The sequence below is a fragment of the Gossypium hirsutum genome, chromosome A09 (genome assembly GCF_007990345.1).
Source record: "Gossypium hirsutum isolate 1008001.06 chromosome A09, Gossypium_hirsutum_v2.1, whole genome shotgun sequence".
In the NCBI taxonomy this organism is placed as follows: domain Eukaryota; kingdom Viridiplantae; phylum Streptophyta; class Magnoliopsida; order Malvales; family Malvaceae; genus Gossypium; species Gossypium hirsutum.
The window spans coordinates 53231179-53254537 of NC_053432.1; the positions used below are offsets into that span (position 1 = coordinate 53231179).

The following is a 23359-nucleotide window of genomic DNA, read 5'->3' on the forward strand; positions in this document are numbered from 1 at the left end:
GTAATTCACCTAATATACTCGTATAGAGGCATCATCAATTATATAATAAAGAAGACTACTCAAAACTTACCTCGAATATATTTGAACAGTTACGGATAGACTACTCGATTACTTTCTCTTTTCCCCTATCTGATTTCGACCCTTTTTAGTCTTGAGCTTGATTTAAAACAAATAGATTTATTCAATTACTTATCAATTAAGCAATTTAATTTAATACATGTATATCATATATTTAAGGTACAAATGACTTTACTAACTAGCTATTTAAACATCATACATATGCCCTACTCATGCATAATCGAACATATTACTAGGCTACAATCAACAACTACATTTATCCCCATATGATAGATTAAAACTATCAAGGAACATTTTACTAACTTATTACCTTGCATATTCTAATTTCATTAACTAATTTACGAATTTCATAAACTAATTTACTAAATCAATGTATAATAAATTTTAACTTAACAATTCCATAACCACACATGATTATCATATCTACCATTTTGGCCGAATACTTATAAGATTATCATTTTGTAAGTTTTCATACCACTTCCAAAGCCAAATATCATTATAAATTAAAATATACTTTCACACATCTATACAAGCTTACAAAACCACATTTGACTTCATATACCATCATCACTTATTTAGCAGAATATGCAAGATCAAACATATCTTTACAAATATATATATACCTATGTGGCCGAATTTACAAGTTCAATTCGAACACCACATAAATACTTACCTATATGACCGGATATACCAAATTCATTATATCATTACATAAGTACATACCTATAAGACCGAATATACAAGGCTCAATATATCATCACATATGGCTAGTTATTACTAAACTCAAGCCACCATATTTTTATCCCTTAAGTCACACCCAAAAATTTCATTCGGTACTTCTCATCCAAAATTTTAAAAATCTTCAAAATCACTTACAAGCTCATTTATAAAACATATAAAGCATTAAAATAATTTTTCATAAAAAATCTAGCATGTCCGAGTACCTATTTTTCTCCCAAAATCCAAATTCGGCATACCCTATAAACCAAATACTAGCCTCAACTTTTAAGTTAAAATAACAAGCAACTTAACACATTAAACATAACTAACATCTTCCCAAAAACTTATCAACATAACACAAATTTTAGCACTTGCCAAATGGACACTTGTTCATTGATTCATAAATTTAGACCATGCGTTAGCTATGCTATGTATTTATCAATTTAATTTCACAATCAATTTCAAAGCAAATTTACATTACATACCTTTAAATGGAGATAACCATGGCCGAATGCCTTGGCTTCTTCTTCAAAAATTTTCTTTCTCAAATTCGGAAAAATGAAGAAAGAAGATGAACATCCATTATTTTATTTTATTCAAAAAAATAAATATTAAAATAATTAGAATCAAAAACGAGGTATCGAGACCTCGAGAATTTTAAATCGAGCCATAAATATTTTTATCAATATTTATGGAGTGTTAATATGTTAGTATTAAAGTTTCGTCAAGAAATTTTAAAGTTTTGATAGTTAATTGAACAAAAAGGACTAAATTGTATCAAATGCAAAATTGTGAGAAATGATTAAATAGCTTAATTGATAAAAGAAAGAGGGTTTAAAAGGAAAATAGACCCAAGGTATATTTGGGCTGGACGGCAAGGGCATGAAATCAGCAATAAAATAAGGAGAATTAAGGGTAAAATTGCAAAATTGCAAAATTTACTTAATAAAGCTAGGACTAAAGTGGAATTATCTAGATTTCTCTTTATTTTTCTGCATTCTCATCAGAAAAATGTCATGGAGGAGTTCTATTAAGCTGGTTTTTCATATTTTTACTCCAAGTAAGTTCAATTCTTGATTATTTCTTGAAATTTTTGTGTTTTTGTGACTTTTACAACTAGGTCCACTTGTTGAAATCATTAGTTTTTGATTCTATGAAAGAAATTGAAAGTTTCTACACATATGTTCTGGAAGTATATGATGATTTGGCATGGAATTAGAGCTTTAAATTGTTTATATGTTGACTTTATTATAAGAATTGAATAAAAAGTGAATGTTTGGGACCTAATTGTAAAAGAGTTTGAAGTTAGAGTTTTGTGTGGAAATTCTGAATTTCAATAGTTATGGAATAACTTATAATGTTTATGAAAAGTATTAATTGAGAAAATTATCTTAATTGAGGGGTTAATTGTGCAAGGACTGAATTGTATGAATTGTGAAATTTGGGGCAAAATGGAAATCAACATTTTGCACTAAAACTGTTTTGGACAGCAGCAGTAGTCTAACTTTGAAAACTCACCAAAAATTGTATAAATAGAATTAGAGGATGAATAAAATATAAAATTAAATCTTATTGAGTCTAGTTTCTTATAAAATAAATTATGTAAGCAATGGAATTGTAAATTATGAGATACAATAACTTTTATGAGACAAGGTCAGAATGATTTCGGGTTCCCCTGTTCTGACTTTGTAAAATCATCAAAAATTGGATAAAAATAATTAGGGGCTTAAATTAATATTTTTAGAATCATGAATGAGTCTATTTTCAAGATAAACAAATGGGAACATCATTTGAATCTTGTAAGAGGGGATAATTAATTTTTAGTGAAGAAGAGTTGGAACTGTCAGACAGCAGAACAAGGGAGACTTCAATGAATAAACTGTATTAATTGGCCCAACAAAAAATTATGAAAATTTTATGGTAAAAATATAGGTGAATCTAGTTTCTGGGAAAATTTAGGGATCTTAATTTGTACTTCTGTAGCTCAGGATAAAAATAATTTAGTGACTATGACACAGATGGACAGCTTGAATATTCACATAAGTAGATAGTCAAAATTATGGATAATGTTACCTACAAGTGTGTTGTTTATACTAAGGATGTGGATGGAGAGGAGGAGGAGGAAAATATACAAAAAAATATATGAATGACTCGTGTATAAATTGATCACATGCCCGATTATAATCGATAAGTGTTGAATTAGAAACGATATAATGTTTTATTTGGAATATTTATTATGAAATTATGATTATCGCTATAATACAAAAATCGAACTTGTGAGTTTATATAACTAAATTTAGTGATCGTTTGTTAATATTATTAAATTTCAATATTATTTTATGAATGGTGATTAATATTTATGTATGTTAATTGTTGAAAATAAGTAAATTATGTACAAAAGTTATGAAATTAAACTAAGAATTTCGGAGGAACGGAATGCAGGAAATGAGTACAATCTTTCAGTGAAAAAGATGAATTGACGGTAAATTACCCAAGTAAACCGAGATTCAGCATTTGTTGTGAATTCTGGTGTTTGCTTTCCGTTTAGCTCTTACGAGCTTCCGTTAACTCATATGAGTTTCAGTTAACCCTTTTGGGGTTTCAGTTCAGCTCTGGTGAGCTTCAGTTAGCCTTCGGGCTTCCGTTTAGCACTTCTGTGCTTCAGTCAGCCGAATAATTAATACATATTTTAATATAAAAGTATCATCATGCCAGGCCACTATAAACAAAATGGATATTTGACATGCAAGCCCAACCTTTTTATAACATGCATTAATAGACCACTTTTAAATTTACCTATCACATTTCAAGATTTTCTCACATAAGTCCTATTTAATAAATTTCACATACAAATGACAAAATTAAAGCATGAAACTTTCACGCATGCATGTACACATACAATAAGCATAGAATATAACGGTTAATTATTTTTATGACTCGGTTTTGTGGTCCCGAAACCACTTTCCGACTAAGGTCAAATTAGGGCTGTCACAACTCTCCCCCACATAAAGAATTTTCGTCCCCGAAAATCTTACCGGTGAATAAGTTAGGATATCGATTCTTCATAGAGTCTTCCAGTTCCCAAGTAGCTTCTTCAACCCCATGTTTAATCCACAGTACCTTCACTAATGAGATTTTCTTATTTCGTAGTTCTTTTACTTCACGAGCCAAAATATGAACTGGTTCTTCTTCATAGCTCAAATCGGAATGAATCTCAACCTCAGATGGATTAATTATATGCGATGGATTGGATCTATAACGTCGAAGCATCGAAACATGAAAAACATTGTGAATCTTTTCAAGCTCAGGGGGTAAAATCAATCTGTATGCGACTGGCCCAACTCGTTCGGATATTTCATATGGCCCGATGAACCTCGGACTCAATTTGCCCTTACGGCCAAATCTGAGCACCTTTTTCCAAGGTGAAACCTTAAGAAACACTTTGTGTCCAACCTGATATTCAATGTCTTTTCGTTTTAAATCCGCATACGACTTCTGACGATCTGAAGCTCCTTTCAGACTTTCATGGATCACTTTTACTTTCTGCTCAGCATCTTTAATCAAATCAACCCCGAAGATTTTATTTTCACTAAGCTTGGTCCAAAACAACGGTGTACGGCATTTACAATCGTACAAAGCCTCGTAAGGTGCCATCTTAATGCTTGATTGAAAACTATTGTTGTAAGCGAATTCAATCAAAGACAAATACCGTTCCCATGAACCACTAAACTCACGGATGCAACATCTCAACATATCCTCAAGTATTTGAATAATCCGCTCGGATTGACCATCAGTCTGGGGTTGAAAAGCGGTGCTAAAATGCAACTTGGTACCCAATGCTTCTTGTAATTTCTTCCAGAATCGCGATGTGAATCTCTGATCTTTATCCGACACAATAGAAATAGGTACCCCGTGTAACCTCACAATCTGAGAAACATACAACTCGACTAACTTGTCAAGTGAATAATCCGTACGTACGGGAATAAAATGAGCTGACTTTGTCAATCTATCAACAACAACCCAGATCGTATCTTTCTTGCTTGACGATGATGGCAACCCAAATACAAAATCCATCGTGACTCGATCCCATTTCCATTTGGGTATTATGATCGGCTGAAGTAATCCCGAAGGCACTTGATGTTCTGCTTTCAATTGTTGACATATCAAACACTTCGAAACAAATTCAGAAATGTCTCGTTTCATACCAGGCCACCAAAACTGATGTTTCAGATCGTTGTACATTTTCGTGCTACTAGGATGGACCGACATTCGGCTATTATGAGCTTCATTCAAAATCATCGAAATAAGTTCTGATTTTCTTGGAACACACAACCGACTTCTGAACCTCAAACAATCATTGTCGTCAATTTGAAACTCTGAATCCACATTCGAGACACATTCAGCTCGTTTAGCAACCAATTCATCATCGACTTTCTGAGTTTCACATATTTGATGAATTAATAACGGTTTAGCTTTTAATTCTGCTACTAACACATTATCGGATGAAACGGACAAGTGTACATTCATAGATCGTAAAGCAAACAGTGACTTGCGACTTAAAGCATCAGCAACCACGTTAGCCTTTCCCGGGTGATAGTCAATGACAAGCTCATAATCTTTCAACAATTCAAGCCAACGTCTTTGTCACAGATTCAAATCTCTTTGAGTCATCAAATATTTGAGGCTTTTATGATCCGAATATACATGACATCTCTCTCCAAACAAGTAATGTCACCATATTTTCAGAGCAAATACAATGGCAGCTAATTCGAGGTCATGGGTCGGATAGTTTTTTTTCATGTGGCTTCAATTGCCTCAACGCGTAAGCTACAACTCGACCCTCTTGCATCAATACACAACCCAACCCATGTAAGGATGCATCACTGTAAATGACAAACTCTTTACCGGATTCGGGCTGCACTAACACTGGAGCTTCAGTCAAATAAGTTTTCAGTTGGTCAAAACTTTTCTGCCACTTTACTGACCATTTGAACTTAATATCTTTCTGAAGTATCTTCGTCAGTGGTGTGGCTATCATCGAGAAACCTTTTACAAACCGTCTGTAGTAACCGGTAAGTCCCAAAAAGCTCCGAACTTTGGTAACATTTCTCGGGGGCTTCCAATCGAGTATGGCCAAAATTTTGCTCGGATCAACTCGAATACCCAATGCGGATACCACATGTCCCAAAAAGCTAACTTCTCTCAACCAGAACTCACATTTACTGAATTTCGCGTATAACTGCTTGTCTCGTAAAATCTGTAATACCAATTTCAGGTGCTCGGCATGTTCAGCTTCATCGCGCGAATAAATCAAGATGTCATCTATAAACACCACTACAAACCGGTCTAAATACTGTCTAAATATTCGATTCATCAAGTCCATAAATATCGCAGAGGCATTAGTGAGCCCAAACGGCATCACTAAGAACTCGTAGTGACCATATCTTGTTCTGAAAGCAGTTTTAGGTATATCTGAGTCTCGAACTCGCAACTAATAATAACCCGATCTCAAATCTATCTTTGAAAACACAAATGCTCCCTTCAACTGATCAAACAAATCATCAATATGCGGTAACGGATATTTGTTATTTATTGTCACTTTATTTAATTGACGATAGTCGATGCACATTCTCATGGTTCCATCTTTCTTTTTTACAAACAATACTGGTGCACCCCAAGGTGAGAAACTCGGTCGAGCGAAACCTCTATCCGTCAAGTCTTGCAACTGAGTTTTCAATTCCTTCAATTCCATTGGTGCCATACGATACGGAGCTATCGAAATTGGTGTAGTCCCAGGTATAAGTTCAATGCCAAATTCTACCTCCCGAATAGGTGGCAACCCTGGTAATTCCTCAGGAAAAACATCCGGATACTCACAAACCACTGGTACTAATTCAAGCTTCTTTTCTGATTCTTTACTATCAAGTACGTACACAAGATATGCTTCACACCCCTTTTTTACATATTTCTGAGCCAACATCGAGGATATTACTGCTGGTAATCTGTACAAATCAGTAGACTCTACTCGGATTATCTCATCATTTTCACATCTCAAATCAATAGTCTTTCTTTTGCAATTCACAACTGCAACATGTACGGTCAACCAATCCATACCGAGAATAACATCAAATTCATTAAACGGTAAAAGCATCAAATCAGCCGGAAAATAGGAACCTCGAATTATCAAGGGACATTTCCTGCACACTTTATCGACTAGCACATATCAACCCAAGGGATTTGACACTCGGATCACGAACTTACTAGACTCAATAGGTAGAGTTTTACTGGATGCTAAAGTCTCACATACATATGAATGAGTAGAACTAGGGTCAATCAAAGCAATTGCATCAGTATCAAAGAGAGTGAATGTACCGGTAATAACATCAGGTGAAGAAGCATCCTCGCGTGCGCATATAGCATAAGCTCTAGCAGGGCACGAGCCTCGGATCTGGTCGTAGCATCTCTAGACCCTCTCTGACCACCACTAGCATTCCCTGTATTCCTAGGTGGTCTACCTCAAACTGTAGTAGTACTCGGTCTCCCACTCTGATTCACATTTTGCTCTGACAATCTCGGGCAGTCTTTGATGAAGTGGTCGGATGATCCACATCTATAACAGGAGCGATCATGAAATCTACAACTCCCTGAATGCCATTTTCCACAAAACTTACACTCGGTCCTATCCCAACGATCATTTCCAACACTGGCAACTGAAGTGGCCTGTGTACTCATAGGAGATCGATCACGGTCTCGTCTGGAAAAGCCCGAAGTGTTCTTAGATCTGCCCGAATCATCTCGAAATTTCTTCAATGATTGCTGAAAAGGCTTTCCCGAAGATCTTTTACGAAACTCTCTAGCTCCAACATCAGCTTTCCTTTTTTCTTTACAAAGCTCCTCGGCTTTGCAAGCTCGCTCAACAAGTACTACGAACTCTCTGATTTCGAGAATGCCAACAAACATTTTAATATCTTCATTTAGCCCGTCCTCGAAGCGTTTCCACATAATAGCCTAAGACGATACACATTCCCGAGCATATCTACTAATTCTGACGAACTTGCATTCATAATCGGTAACTGACATGGAACCTTGTTTAAGTTCAAGAAATTCTTTTTGTTTCTGATCGATGAACCTCTAACGATATACTTTTTTCAGAATTCAGTTTGGAAGAACTCCCACGTCACCCACTCTCTGGGTACAATAGAAACCAATGTATTCCACCAATAATAGGCAGTATCATGTAGCAAGGATATAGCACATTTTAGGCATTCATCGGGTGTGCAAGATAGTTCATCAAGTACCCGAATAGTGTTGTCCAACCAAAATTCAGCTTGCTCGGTATCATCACTGTCTGTAGCTTTAAATTTAGTAGCCCCGTGCTTTCAAATTCTGTCAATCGGGGGCTTATTCAACCTCATCTGATCCATTACCGGAGGCATCATGGGTGTAGGGGGCGTATTATTCGGGAGTAGGGGTTGTGGAGCAGCCGTAGTAGTTCGAATGTATTGGTTGAACCAATCATTCATCACACTATAAAAAGCCTGTCTAGCCTCATCGTTTTGATTGCTCACAATAGGTTGAGAGTCCATCGGCGTTGTCCTATGCGCGGGAGCAGGCGCTACACTCTCAACATTATCAGCTACTATTCGATTGGGATCGGGATCCATTACTATACGAAAACACATTTTTAACTATCAGAAATCGTCACACTATCATTTAACACCATATGGCATGTATAGCTAGACTCATACACGCTACGTTAGTCCTAGAATCGACTAAACCTAGGGACATCTGGCCGATGAGGGTGAGGGAGGATGATTGTGCTACTATGTTGAAGAGCCAAAGCACCGTGCCATTATAGTCACATAGGGGCCAATGGAGATGAATCCTCTCCTATGCCGCTCCGTCTGATGGCAAATGGTGAGGGAAATGAAATAGGCAAGGTCGAAGACGTGCCCGTTCGCCATGCTCCACAAGAAGCAGGCGTCGTGAGTGTTGAAGACGCTGGTGCTCTCTGGCCATCCTGTCAGAGTGTAACACCCCAAACCCGTACCCGTCGCCGGAGGGTTAAAGAGTATTACCATACAAGCATGAAATTCCAGTTAACTTTATTTGAATAACTTCCGTTGGCACACCTATAAAAGAGTCATCTCCAGGTAATGGGTATATTGATTCATTCTTAAGTTCGATTCACCTCAAACATTGAAAACATTAATCGAATATCAACCACACATTCACTTTAACTATGTGGAATACATATAGTAACTTAACAAGCCATTTTCGCATAGCTATACATATAGACAACATCAAAAAGATATATATTTAACAACAAAAAGTCAAGCCTATACATGCCATTATCAAAGTTTAACTACTAGAGTACCGAATAGGCTTAGATAGTGTGGACGACTTCGACTTTGAGATCCCCGAGACCCTAGCTAACGAACGAGATCTATAAAACAGAGAATTAAAGGCAACAGAGTAAACATTTCTATGCTTAGTAAGTTTTAAGCATTTCAAACAATTAAAGAAAAAAAACTTGTCATTAAAATCGAACATTAAGTATCACAAAATTCGAATTCAAATTGTAAATCATTTGGCCAATTATACATAAGTACACTAGTTATAAGACCTATTGGCCGAATATATATATGAATATTCAAGACATTTCCAGCACATTTTTCACTATACTATTTGGCTCATACAATTAAATTTAGGCATATACTTTCATATAACGATGGTCGTCGACCGAATAGGCCATTCTCTTATTCGTAGATACGGTAATCATCCACACATATATATTCATATATATATCATTCTTTGATAATAATAATTCGCTTTAAAAATCAATTTACATATGAGAACATAATACGTACCTGGCCATCTTAATGTATCATACATAATCAATAGTGGTTTCCTCGAATATTCGAATTCATAATCTTACTCGAATCACCAGCGTTAAGCCTGCTAGGTTTTAAAACCCGAATCCAGTTACTAGCACAAAGCCTGCGGGACTTTAGGCCCAGATATATTCTAGCACGTAGCCTGCGGACCTCAAGTCCGGATATGTTTCCAGCACGTAGCCTACGGACCTCAAGCCCGGATATGTTTCCAAATATCATGCATTCTTAGTCATATTTGAACACATGCCATTCGACTTATCACTTTAGTAGTCATTTGCTACATTCGGATATAAGCTAAATATGCATATCATCATTCACTATTCGGATCAAGAGTCATACATAATATCACATATTTATTTCACCATTCAAGCTTAAACCCAAAGTGACCATTAGACTATAAGTCATATACATGAATTATTTATCTCACAACCTAATTTAAGTACAAACCAAAAGATCGCAATTCACCTAATATACTCGTATAGAGGCATCATCAATTATATAATAAAGGAGACTACTCAAAACTTACCTTGGATATATTTGAACAGTTACGGATAGACTACTCGATTGCTTTCTCTTTTCCCCTATCTGATTTCGACCCTTTTTGCTCTTGAGCTTGATTTAAAACAAATAGATTTATTCAATTACTTATCAATTAAGCAATTTAATTTAATACATGTATATCATATATTTAAGGTACAAATGACTTTACTAACTAGCTATTTAAACATCATACATATGCCCTACTCATGCACAATCGAACATATTACTAGGCTACAATCAACAACTACATTTATCCCCATATGATAGATTAAAACTATCAAGGAACATTTTACTAACTTATTACCTTGCATATTCTAATTTCATTAACTAATTTACGAATTTCATAAACTAATTTACTAAATCAATGTATAATAAATTTTAACTTAACAATTCCATAACCACACATGGTTATCATATCTACCATTTTGGCTGAATACTTATAAGATTAGCATTTTGTAAGTTTCCATACCACTTCCAAAGCCAAATATCATTATAAATTAAAATATACTTTCACACATCTATACAAGCTTACAAAACCACATTTGACTTCATATACCATCATCACTTATTTAGCAGAATATGTGTGACACCCCAAACCTGAGACCGTCGCCGGAGTCGAACACGAGGTGTTAACAGACTTCAAACCACTTATTAAAAATTTTTCCAGACAAGCTGCCAATCTGCGTACTAGTCACTTTAAAAATCATATCTTGAGCTCTGGGACCCGAAATCCAGTTCTGTGAATTTTCCCTGAAACTAGACTCATATGCCCATCTACATATTTTTTTCTAGAATTTTTGGTCTGGCCAATTAGTACAGTTTATTAGTCAAAGTCTCCCATGTTACTGGGGTCAACTACACTGACCTTTGTGCATTACGACCTGGATATCTCCCTGTACAGAGCTTCAATACTGATGCCGTTTATTTCTATAGAAACTAGACTCAAAGAGGAATCTATACATATATGGCATGGCTCCTAATTATCTCTGGTTAATTCATAATAAATTTACAAAGTCGGAACAGGGAACCCAGAAACCGTTCTGGCCCTGTCTCGCGAGAACCTGAATATCTCTTAACATACTGTCCATATGATTGTTTCGTTACTTCTATATAAAAATAGACTCATCGAGCTTCGATTACATAATTTATCCACTATTTAATTCCATTCCTACTAATTGTTGTAATTTTTCAATCCCACGTCACTGCTGCTGCCAGCATCTGTTACTGAAGCAACTATGTCCATTTAGTGATTTCTTATTGATCTAACTAGTAATTCATCATACATATCACAAAATTATAATCATGACTAGCCATACCAAAGGCTAATCATTGTCAAACATCCCCCCCCCCTACTACACTTTTGCCATAACATAAATTTTAACACAAAAAATAATCAACCATGACATAAAGATCGTATTACCAAGACTTACGACCTAACGTTATAAAACCAAATCCAACCGAACATTTATGCCATTTTCGCATGGCTAAAAGTTTACATACCAAAGTTCAAACATAACATAATAGCCTATACATGCCGAAATGTTCTCCTAGACCAACTAAGAAGAAAGTACCAAAGGTTGCTAGCCGGTGTGATGACTTCGACGACGGCACGATCACGCAAAAAGAGACGAGTCCAAGAAACCTAGAATAGGTGACAAGCAAACACCGAATGAGTATATAACTCAGTAAGCCATAAGCATTCCACAACCATCCATTAATAAAATTATCACAACAGGAAACAATGAAATGAGGTTAAGTACTCCATCCATACCAAACTATACCATAGTTCCTTAAACCCTATGGTTCAATCTCATACCAAGTCCTACATTGACCTTTCATACATCATTTTATTTTCGTTATAATCATACAATTAAACGAACTTTCACCTATTCCACAATGAACCTTATGTACGTGACTTCAACTATAATCGTCACATAGGTTCAAAACTTACCAAGCTCAACTCCAAATATAAACATAGCGCCTATTAGCCATGAACTCAAGGTACTTACCTTTTCCGCTGTCCAAAATTGACTCGGTAAAGCCGCACCCTTCGTGTAAATAATTTATGGAAAATATATATTGGGTTCGCACACATAGTGCTTAATAATCAACCGCGCACACTTAGTGCCATGTACTGTAAACTCGCACACTTAGTGCTGTACAATTTAAACCCGCACACTTAGTGCCAATCTCATGATCATAAATGTTTACACCCACACACTTAGTGCCTAAACCAACAACTCAATTCATCTCACCTCTTTTCTTTTTATTCAATACTTTCATCACCCCATGCATACATGTATAAATATATATATTTATCGTTCCATTCAGCATCATTACATAGACGTTATAACCATTTAAATTGATACAAAATATATGCTTAATGACTTACCTTAGGTCGGATGAAGTGATTCCCAATCAACTACTCAATATTCTTTGCTTTGCCTTTGCTTGATTCCCCTCCTTTGGATTCTTGAGCTTGATTAAATAAATAAGTTTAGTAATTTAATTTACCTTGCAAGATACCTATATATATATAAATTTAATAATTCCATTTTTTTTTACAATCATCCTTGTTCAAGACATCCAAGTCTCAACTAATGTTCATATTATATCTCAAAGCCAAATGTATTATCCCTTCCAAAATAATAATATGCCAAATATGATTACATTCAAATATACATAATTATGAATCAAACTCAACTTTGTAAACCAACCTCCTCATTTGGTCGATTGTATAGAATCAAAGAAATTTCACCAATGTGCATACTATATAGCCGAATATGCAAGATCAATCTAACATCACCTATGTACTTAATTTTAAATGCCGAATATACAATTTCGATGCAATATCATTTTTTTTTTCATTTCATTTGAGCACATAGTTCCTCCACATAATAATTTGGCCGAATGTTTCTACTACCAAAAACTCCACATCTATCCATAATATCATACCAAGGTTCATATATCTATTAGCTATTTCATTACTCATCTTTCTAATATTCCATTCCAAAGCATCAAACACTATCCTCTTAACATCTAACGATCACATCCGAATGCCCATTTTTTTTTCACCAAATAGAGAAATCACCCTATGGGTTATAATATGGATTTGTCTATTAACTAAATTTAACAAAATTTAATGAAAAATAACATGCAATCTTACCTTGATTAATCCCTTAAGTTGACCGAATGCTTTTTAACCATTTTTCTTTCCTTCTTCCTTTATGTTCGGTTTTGCAAGGAGAAGATGACACTCTCCCACCTTCCATTTCTTATTAATTTATGTTTCTATTTAGATTATTTTATCATTTACCATTATAAAATTGTATTTAACTTGACTTAATGGAGGGCCATCATCACATGGCCGGCCACTTCATGAATTAAGGGCATTTTGACATGCAAATCCATACTTTCTCACCTTGTTATTATTTAATCCTTTCAATTTATCTATCATCTTTTCTAAATTTCTCAACTAAGTCCTTTCATGAAAATCCACATTCCTAAGGCTAATTTTAAACCTTTATTATTTCCACACATACACTACCACACTTAATATATGCAATTAAAATTAAAATAAATTTTCTTGTAACTCGGTTTTGTGGTCCCCAAACCACTTCCCGACTAGGGTCAATTTTGGGCTGTCACAATATGCAAGATCAAACATATCTTTACAAATATATATATACCTATGTGGCCGAATTTACAAGTTCAATTGGAACACCACATAAATACTTACCTATATGACCGGATATACCAAATTCATTATATCATTACATAAGTACATACCTATAAGACCGAATATACAAGGCTCAATATATCATCACATATGGCTAGTTATTACTAAACTCAAGCCACCATATTTTTATCCCTTAAGTCACACCCAAAAATTTCATTCGGCACTTCTCATCCAAAATTTTACAAATCTTCAAAATCACTTACAAGCTCATTTATAAAACATATAAAGCATTAAAATAATTTTTCATAAAAAATCTAGCATGACCGATTACCTATTTTTCTCCCAAAATCCAAATTCGGCATACTGTATAAACCAAATACTAGCCTTAACTTTTAAGCTAAAATAACAAGCAACTTAACACATTAAACATAACTAACATCTTCCCAAAAACTTATCAAAATAACCCAATTTTTAGCACTTGCCGAATGGACACTTGTTCATTGATTCATAAATTTAGACCATGGGTTAGCTATGCTATGTATTTATCAATTTAATTTCACAATCAATTTCAAAGAAAATTTACATTACATACCTTTAAATGGAGATAACCATGGCCGAATGCCTTGGCTTCTTCTTCAAAAATTTTCTTTCTCAAATTCGGCAAAATGAAGAAAGAAGATGAACATCCATTATTTTATTTTATTCATCTATATTATTAAACAGAAAGCCATTTAACTAATAATTAATACATATTTTAATATAAAAGTATCATCATGGCCGGCCACTATAAACAAAATGGATATTTGACATGCAAGCCCAACCTTTTTGTAACATGTATTAATAGGCCACTTTTAAATTTACCTATCACATTTCAAAATTTTCTCACATAAGTCCTATTTAATAAATTTCACATACAAATGACAAAATTAAAGCATGAAACTTTCACACATGCATGTACACATACAATAAGCATAGAATATAACGGTTAATTATTTTTATGACTCGATTTTGTGGTCCCGAAACCACTTTTCGACTAAGGTCAAATTAGGGTTGTCACACAGAGTGTGGGCCAAGATGGCGTATAGGTACCGCGGGGATCGGGCGAAGGCTGATGCTTTAGAGCGGCTAGGATCATAGGTTGCCGAGTTAGGGACTAAAGCACTCCAACACTTCGAAGGAGAATAGTGGATATGGCAATGGAGGGTGTCGAGTTCGTTGTCGTCCATGAACTCCTCCGTGTACAGTCCCAGTGCGATTCCAAACTCAGGTACACTCAACTGGCGAACCAAACCACTGAGGCGGAATTGGACTGTTCCTGGATTATCAAACTCTGTCATAACAGTTTAGAAGTGAAAGGTCAAACAAAGTTCCACTGTGAGGTCGAGGTACGTCGACTCAATGATCCCAAAGAAGAGCTCCCATGGATCAGTCGACAAAAGGGCTCTGACAGCGTCAGCTAGTTGGACTTGTTCAAGTGCTGCCCAGTTAATGCAGCGGCCCACACCTTGGGATCAGTTTGTAGTATTTGAAAGAGTTCTTCCTGGGGTCCTAAGGGAAACTAAATAAAAGGGTGCCTAATCTCCGTTGTAGGACCCGGGGATGACGCTGCTCCCTTCTTCTTCTTTGAGGCGGGGACGTTAGTTTTCTTACCACGATTTGACATGATATCTGCAATGGTAAGATGAAATAAAATTACTCCCCAGCAATAGAATTGGACAAATATGCAATACATTAGAACTAAATGGAGATACTTCATAGAATTCATGTACTAAAAAAAACAATTATCCTGAAAGATAATCCAATCAGATATTTTAAGTCATTACTACGAATAGAAATACAAGAATAATGCCCAGTGAATGGATGCATATAGGAATGATAATATGTGAAATAGATTAAAGTCCATGGCAATACAAGAATGAATGTACCATAATCCATTAACTAGATTAGCAAGAAACAAAGGGTATAAGCATTGCTATTATTAGAACTATGAAAATTAATAGTCAAAATAAAACAAGAAAAATCAAATTAGTAAACGAAATGAAGAGAAAAGAATGAACAAACGCAAGAGCTTGGTAGATAGAGGAGCTTGGGTCGTCGATGGTGGTGTTGTGGTCGGAGCACGGGTGTGGTAGAAAGGCGTGGGCAAGAGTTGCGGCGGCTAGGGTTAGGGATTTTGGGGAAGGGGATGATGAATAGTGAGGGGTTTATATAGATTTTGGGGCACACGGTCGTGGGGTACGTCGTGTGCCCTTATTTCAGCCTGTGTTTATCTTGATTTTCAAATTTGAGCGCGTTTGAAATTCGTCCCACGCCAGTGTCCTTTGGGTGTGTTGGTGCACACGGCCGTTTCGCACGGCCATGTCCTACTTCGTTCACTTCTCCCATGCCTGTGTGTATAGGTGCACGCCCGTGTTGTTTTATCAGTCTTGAGCACGGACGCCCGTACTAAATTCTCAGTTTCAACCACAGTTTCTAGACACTAGTGTGTTGCACGCCCGTGTTGTTTTGACAGACTCACTCACGGCCACTTCATACAACTGTGGCAACTTATCGTATCTCATGTTGGGGAAAATTTTTGCCCTGTTTTCACACGACCGTATCGCACGGCAGTGTCTCCGCCCATGGTGTGAGCACGGCTTAAGGCACGCCCATGTGCCTGGCCGTGTGGATTAGAAAACTTGTGTTTCAAGGACTCAATTAGGGATTATATGTTAAAAACTAAAATTTTAAAGAAATCAATACTGTTAGTGCTCGGGTTGCCTCCCAAGAAGCGATTATTTAGAGTCTAAGCTCGACTTACCTTCCTTTTGCATGGTCATGGTGGTGCAAGGAATTTACACTCCTCATTCGTACTATCAATTTCATAAAAATAAGGTTTTAGATAGGTACTATTTACCTTAAAAGTGCCAAATTTAGGATGAATTACCTCGACTGTACCGTATGGAAAAATGCTGAGTACCGTAAGAGGGATTGCTCTGTTAGGTTCAGGAGTGGCAATACGAGGGTCTGCTGCATCTAGTAGTACTTTGTCTCCAACCTTAAATCGATTTGGTGAAATATTGAGCTCATCATGGCATGGTTTTGGTTTATTGTGTGTCCTTGGTTTGTGTGTTTGTCATTCATCTAGTTCCTCAATTTGCAGCCTTCGTTCTTCATAGATGGGTTCTTTGTTGTTACTTGAACAAGGCTCATGTACGCTCTTCGAGCGTGTTTCATTTAAAGAAGGTTGCACCACATGGTTAGTATTAATAGAATTACGAGCTTGAAGAGTAACTGAGTCATCACCCACACGAAGTGTGAGTTCACCTGTACCAACATCAATAACGGTTCTAGCAGTTGCTAAAAACGGTCTTCCTAGAATTAGAGGTGCGTCACTACCCTCTTCTATGTCTAGACCAACAAAATCGATTGGGAATATAAATTCATCAACTTTTACAAGTACATCTTCAATGATACCTCTAGGAAATCTGATAGTTTTATCGGCTAACTAAATACTCATCTTAGTTTGTTTAGGTTTCCCAAGACCTAGTTGTTTAAACATTTTGTAGGGCATGACATTAATACTAGCCGCTAAATCAGCTAAAGCATTTTAACACTTAAGCTACCAATTAAACAAGGAATCGTAAAACTCCCTAGATCTTTCAATTTGTTTGCCAGCTTGTTCTGTAGAATGGCTGAGCAGACTGCATTTAACTCTAGATGCGATGCCTTATCCAACTTCTGTTTATTTGCTAAAAGCTCCTTTAAGAATTTGACTGTGTTTGGCATCTACGAAAGAGCTTCAATAAACGGTAAGTTAATGTGTAATTTCTTTAATAGTTTAAGGAATTTACCAAATTGTTTATCTGTGCGGTCTTTCCTTGTCACATTGGGGTATGGCACTCGTGGTTTGTACTCTTTACTTACCGGTTTCTGTTCACTGTGGTCTACTTCGCCTTTACCTTTACTTACCATAATTCATTGCCTCGATTCAGGTTCAGGTTCAACTAACCCTACCTCGTCTTGGATGGTAATTGCGTTGATTTGTTCCCTTGGGTTAGATTCAGTGTTGCTCGGCAGGCTACCTTGTGGTCATTCAGAAATCAATTTGGGGAGTTGGCCTATCTGATTTTCGAGCCCTTGGATCGACGCCTGTTGATTCTTAAGTGCTGTTTTGATATTTTGGAAGCAGGTTTCCGACACCAAGATAAATTTGTTAGCATCTCCTCAATGTTTGGCTTCTTTTCCTGTTGGTAAGGTGGTTGTTGAAAAGTCAGAGGATGTTGTAGCCTTTGATTTCCTTGACCACCCCACGAGAAATTGGGATGGTTCCTCCAACCTGCATTGTAGGTATTACTGTATGGGTTATTTTGAAATCTAGAATTATTGTTACCCATGTATTGGACTTGTTCCTCCTCGGTGTTGGGGTTGAAGGACTGATATTTCGTGTGTGCTCCTCCTCCATTTGAATCACACCTCATAACTGGATGTACCTGGGTAGAACCACACAAACCGTTAATCTTTTTATTCAAGAGTTCTACCTGGTTAGATAGCATAGTAACCGCATCGAGGTTGAAAACACCGGCCACTTTCGTCGGCTTTGTCCTCATAACTTGTCACTGATAGTTATTCAAAGACATTTCTTCAATAAATTCGTAAGCATCCTCAGGTTTCTTATTATTGATAGTCTCACCAGTGGCTGTATCAACCATCTGTCTAGTTGAAGGATTTAGGCCATTGCGAAAAGTTTGAACCTGTAGCCAGAGTGGTAACCCATGGTGAGGGCACCTTCTCAACAGATCCTTGTATCTCTCCCATGCATAGTAGAGTGTTTTTAGATTCATCTGCACAAAAGAAGAGATATCATTCCTCAACTTAGCTATTTTAGTCGGCGGAAAATATTTAAGTAAAAACTTTTCTGTCATTTGTTCCCAAGTAGTGATTGACCCTTGTGGTAACAAGTTCAACCACTGTTTATCTTTGTTCCTCTATGAAAAGGGAAACAACCAAAGGCGTATGGCGTCGTCAAAAATGCCATTGATTTTAAATGTGTCGCAAAACTCCAAAAAATTCGCCAAGTGATTGTTTGGATCCTCATCCTGCAAACCATCAAACTGAACAAATTGCTGTATCATTTGAATTATGTTAGGTTTTAGTTCAAAATTATTTGCAGCAATAGCAGACCTAACTATACTCGACTCAGTTCTTGTTAAATTCGGTTTAGCATAATCATACATAGTGCGTGGAGCAGGATTCTAATTTACTGGATTAGAAGCAATCGCAAGAGGTAGCAGATTTTCTTGATTTCTAGCCATCTCCTCGGTTGTGGTTTGAATATCATCATCTTGCTCTTCCTCTGTGTATCTTAAGCTTCGCCTTATTTCTCTTTGGTTTCTGCGAGCTGTGCGATCGATCTCACTATCAAAAAGTAATGGTCCTGACGGGTTTCTTCTGGTCATAAACTAGAAAAACCTATCAGAAAATAAAAGAAAAGTTAGAAAAGTTGAATTAAACTAAACTAAAAAAATAAAATGCAATAAAAGTAAAATGGCTAAAGTAATAAAAATTGAGTGTTCCTAATATCTTAAGTTCCTCGGCAACGGCGCCAAAAACTTGATACGTGATATTCGCGACAGGTTTTAAAAATTTATAATTAATCATTCCTTAAACTAACTATTATCACGATGAAGGCAAGTGTTCCTATCGAACAATAGTATAGCTTTAGCAAGACCGGATTGTCGAACCCAAATGAACCAAGAGTACTAGTAATTACTTTTTTTTTTATCTAGCCTAAAAATTAAGGGATTTGTTTATCTAAATTAATTAACTAAACTAAGGGTGCACAAGGAGAAAATTGGGGAAAAGCTTTTGGGAAAACTCGATTGATTAAGACAATACCCAAGAAAAAATCCACCTAGACTTCACTTGTTATTTGACTTTAAATCAAATGATTTATTCATTTGACTTAATCTGTAGAAATCCCTAAGTTATATTATTTTCTCTCTCGAGACTAATAACGTCTAACCCTAGGTTGATTAATTAAAATCTCTTTCTAATTAACACCCTAGTGTTACGTTAACTCGATCTATGGACTCCCTTATTAGGTTTCACCCTAATCCGGCAAAATCTTGTCCCCCTATCTCTAGGCGTGCAATCAACTTCGCTTAATTATGACAAATTTACTCTTAGACAAGGACTTTTGCTCCTCTGAATAAGCGCATTCACTTGAATCAATATCCTGGACTATTAAAACAAGAATTAAGAACACATGATTATGAACAATTCAAATATTTATCATACAATTCATATAATAATAATAAGATCCGTCTTAGGTTTCATTCCCCTTAGGTATTTAGGGGTTTTAGTTCATAATTATGAAAGAAAACATCTCAAAAGAATAAAGATAAAAAAACATAAAGAAAACCCAAAACCCCTGAAGGAAATTGAAGGGAGATCTTCAGTCTTGACGATGAATCCGGCTTCTGAGATGGATCAATCGGCTTTCCTTGAGTAATTCCTTGCCTCCTACTCCATGTGTCCCTTCTAATTGCCTCCTAAAGTGTTTAAATAGGCTTTAGAATGCCTAAAAGCCCTCTAGAGTGGCCTTTTCCTAATAGAACTAAACTTGGGCTCGACAGGGACACGCCCGTGTGACACGCCCGTGTGTGATTTCTTCAATCCGTGTTCAAGGCTGTTGCATAGGCACGAACGTGTGGTCTACCCGTGTAAGTCGTGCTTCAGTTCTACCAAATGGACACGGCCGTGTGGATTACTCGTGTGAGGAAGTCCAGGCCGTGTTGATTTCCCATGTTGGTTCATTTTCTCCGTTTTCGGCCCGTTTCTCGCTCTTTTTACTCTCCTATTCTCACCTAAGTATAAAACATGAAATTAAATGATTAGGAGCATCGAATTCACCAAATCTAAGGATAATTCATCCCAAAAATATGCTAAGGATGAGGTAAAAATATGTATAAATTATGATTTATCAGGAAACAAAAGAACTGAATCAAGTTGGATCATATTACAGTGAACTGGGTCAAAAAGGCCTAGGAAGTACTCATAATTGGACTTAATGTGAGAGAGGCCCAAAACCCCTCATGTAAGGAGGTGGGACGACAAAACCTAGTATCATTAACTAGGGTTTCCACCCCCATATCCTAGTTAAACTAGGATATCATTTTTCTACTAGAAATAAACTTTTACAACTCTACAAGAGTTCTACCTTCTCTTCCTATAAATAGATGTCTCTGGAAAAGCTATGAACACAACTTTAAGAAATTTTTATTCTACCGAAAAATAGAGAGAATTTATTCTCAACTGTTACATATATATTTTTCCAAAATAACAATTCTACTAGTTTTTATTAAAGAAGAAAGAATTTTCGTTTTCACCCCAAAAGGGAAACTTTTTCTAGTTTTGTGTTTTGATTTAATTGGTTTGAGCCCACACTCGAAGTAGTTCATGGTACGAGAATAGCAGAGAAGATCGTTTTGTTGAACGCCAGAAAACATCAAGGTTCCATTTATCCAAAAACACAGGTACGAATTCGATTAAGGTTTATTGGTATAAATATCACAAACCGAGTCGATTTTCAAAATTTTAATTCTCCGTTATGCAAGAAAACGGTTTTCAAACTGAATTTTTTCCAACACTCTCTACCTTATTCAACTTCATTGATACTGTGTATCAACAAGATGCATTGAATCTATAGCTACCTGTTGTGCCTCCAATATCCAAGTAACGCTTCTAAAGAATAATGTTTATAATTTTAAGTATAATATTTTCAAATTTGATAATTTAAAAATATTATAATATTATAAATTTTTTAAGGATAAATTACCTAGTTGGTCACCAAACTTTTAGAGCGCCATCATTTTGGTCACACAAAATGAAATCCTTGTAAGTTCGTCACTCAACTTTTAGAGCACTTTCATTTTAGTCACCCAAGCATTAAATCTCTAATGTCGATTAATTTTGCACACCACATCATATTTATACTTTCATTTTGGTCACCCAACTTGTAGATTGCTTTCATTTAGTCACTCAAAAATTATATATTTTTAGGTATTGATTGGGGTAAAAAAAAATCAAGGATTAAAGTAAAAAAGGCGATAGAAATTAAAACAATACATAATTGTTAAATTGTACTCGTTTATCCTATTGCCAAAAATTTTAATTTTTTAATATTACAATTTAATTTTTGAAAAATCAAAATAAAGTAAATAAATTTTTTGAAAATTTTTATTTACTTGAAAATATCAATCGATTTGTTACTATAATACTGAAATTATTTAATTTAATCCCCTTATAAATTTAAAAATTATTTTTTATTTCCGAATTATCCTTAAGGAAATCAACTCAAATAACTCATATTTAATAATTGACTACAAAACTTAAATTCCTTTTTATTATATAATTTTGAACCTTTAAGCTAAAGCAAAGGGAAAAACAATTACGTTAAATTAAACTAATTGTTTGTTCTTTATTTGGGTGAAGAAGTGATAAAAAAATGTGAGTTATATTTGGCATGGAAGGTAAAATTAATTAATTAAATTAATTGCAAGGAATTTTCTTTAATCTTAGCTTAGCATGAAAGATTCAAGATCATATAATCAAAAGAAATTTGTGTTTTGTAGACAATTATTAAAAATGCATTATTTGAGTTAATTTTAATTTGGAAATAAAAAATAAAATTTTAAATTTTATAAGGAGATTAAATTAATTTAATTAATTTAAATATTATAGTAACAATTTGGGTGACACTATCAAGGGATAAATTTTTTCAATAATTGATTGAATTGATTTTGATGTTTTGAAATTTAAAATTTCAATATTGAGAATAAAAAAAATAGATCTGACAAGATAGTATAAAAGTACAATTTGAAAAAAAAATTTAATCATTATTTTAGTTTCTACCACTTTTTAACTTTAACATTTAAATTTTTTTGCCATGACCAATGCTTAAAAAAGTTATTTTTGGGGGCGATCAAAATGAAAGTATAAACATGATGTGACGTTGTGTATAATTAACTACCATTATAGATTTAACACTTAAGTGACTAAAATGAAAGCGTATTAAAAGTTAGGTGACAAAATTACAAGAATTTCATTTTGCTCTCTTAAAATGAAAACACTCTAAAAGTTGTGTAGTTTATCCTTTATTTTAATTTGATTTAGGTCAATTCAATCAATTGAAAATTAATATTTTCTACAATTTAATTTTTTGAACACATTTGGTAACCCAAAATGAAAGTTATCAAATAGAATATTTCTAAAAAAAGTATTGAAAATGATAAGTAGATAGGCAAAACATATAAAATATAGAATAAATTATATTATATTATTTTTTATTTTATTATATTTTATTTAAGATTATTCTTTATCAAACAATCTAATTATATTTATTATTTAATTTTAATTAATATACCAAACAAAATTTATAACTTAAACTTTTTATTTACTTGTT

The 23359-nt window shown here is 35.0% G+C and overlaps 1 long non-coding RNA gene and 1 other non-coding gene across 2 annotated transcripts; one reads left to right on the forward strand and one right to left on the reverse strand.

The window, feature by feature from the left end:
- Positions 1–11831: 11831 nt before the first annotated feature.
- On the reverse strand, positions 11832–13561 carry LOC107890241 (uncharacterized). The gene is made up of 3 exons (XR_001681893.2): positions 13402–13561; positions 12628–12713; positions 11832–11877 (listed from the first exon to the last, which is right to left on the reverse strand). It is a non-coding gene; the product is annotated as an uncharacterized lncRNA (long non-coding RNA).
- Positions 13562–18663: 5102 nt separating this feature from the next.
- Positions 18664–18770, forward strand: LOC121207442 (small nucleolar RNA R71). Its single transcript, XR_005902532.1, has one exon. It is a non-coding gene; the product is annotated as a small nucleolar RNA R71 (small nucleolar RNA).
- The last annotated feature ends 4589 nt before the right edge of the window (positions 18771–23359 follow it).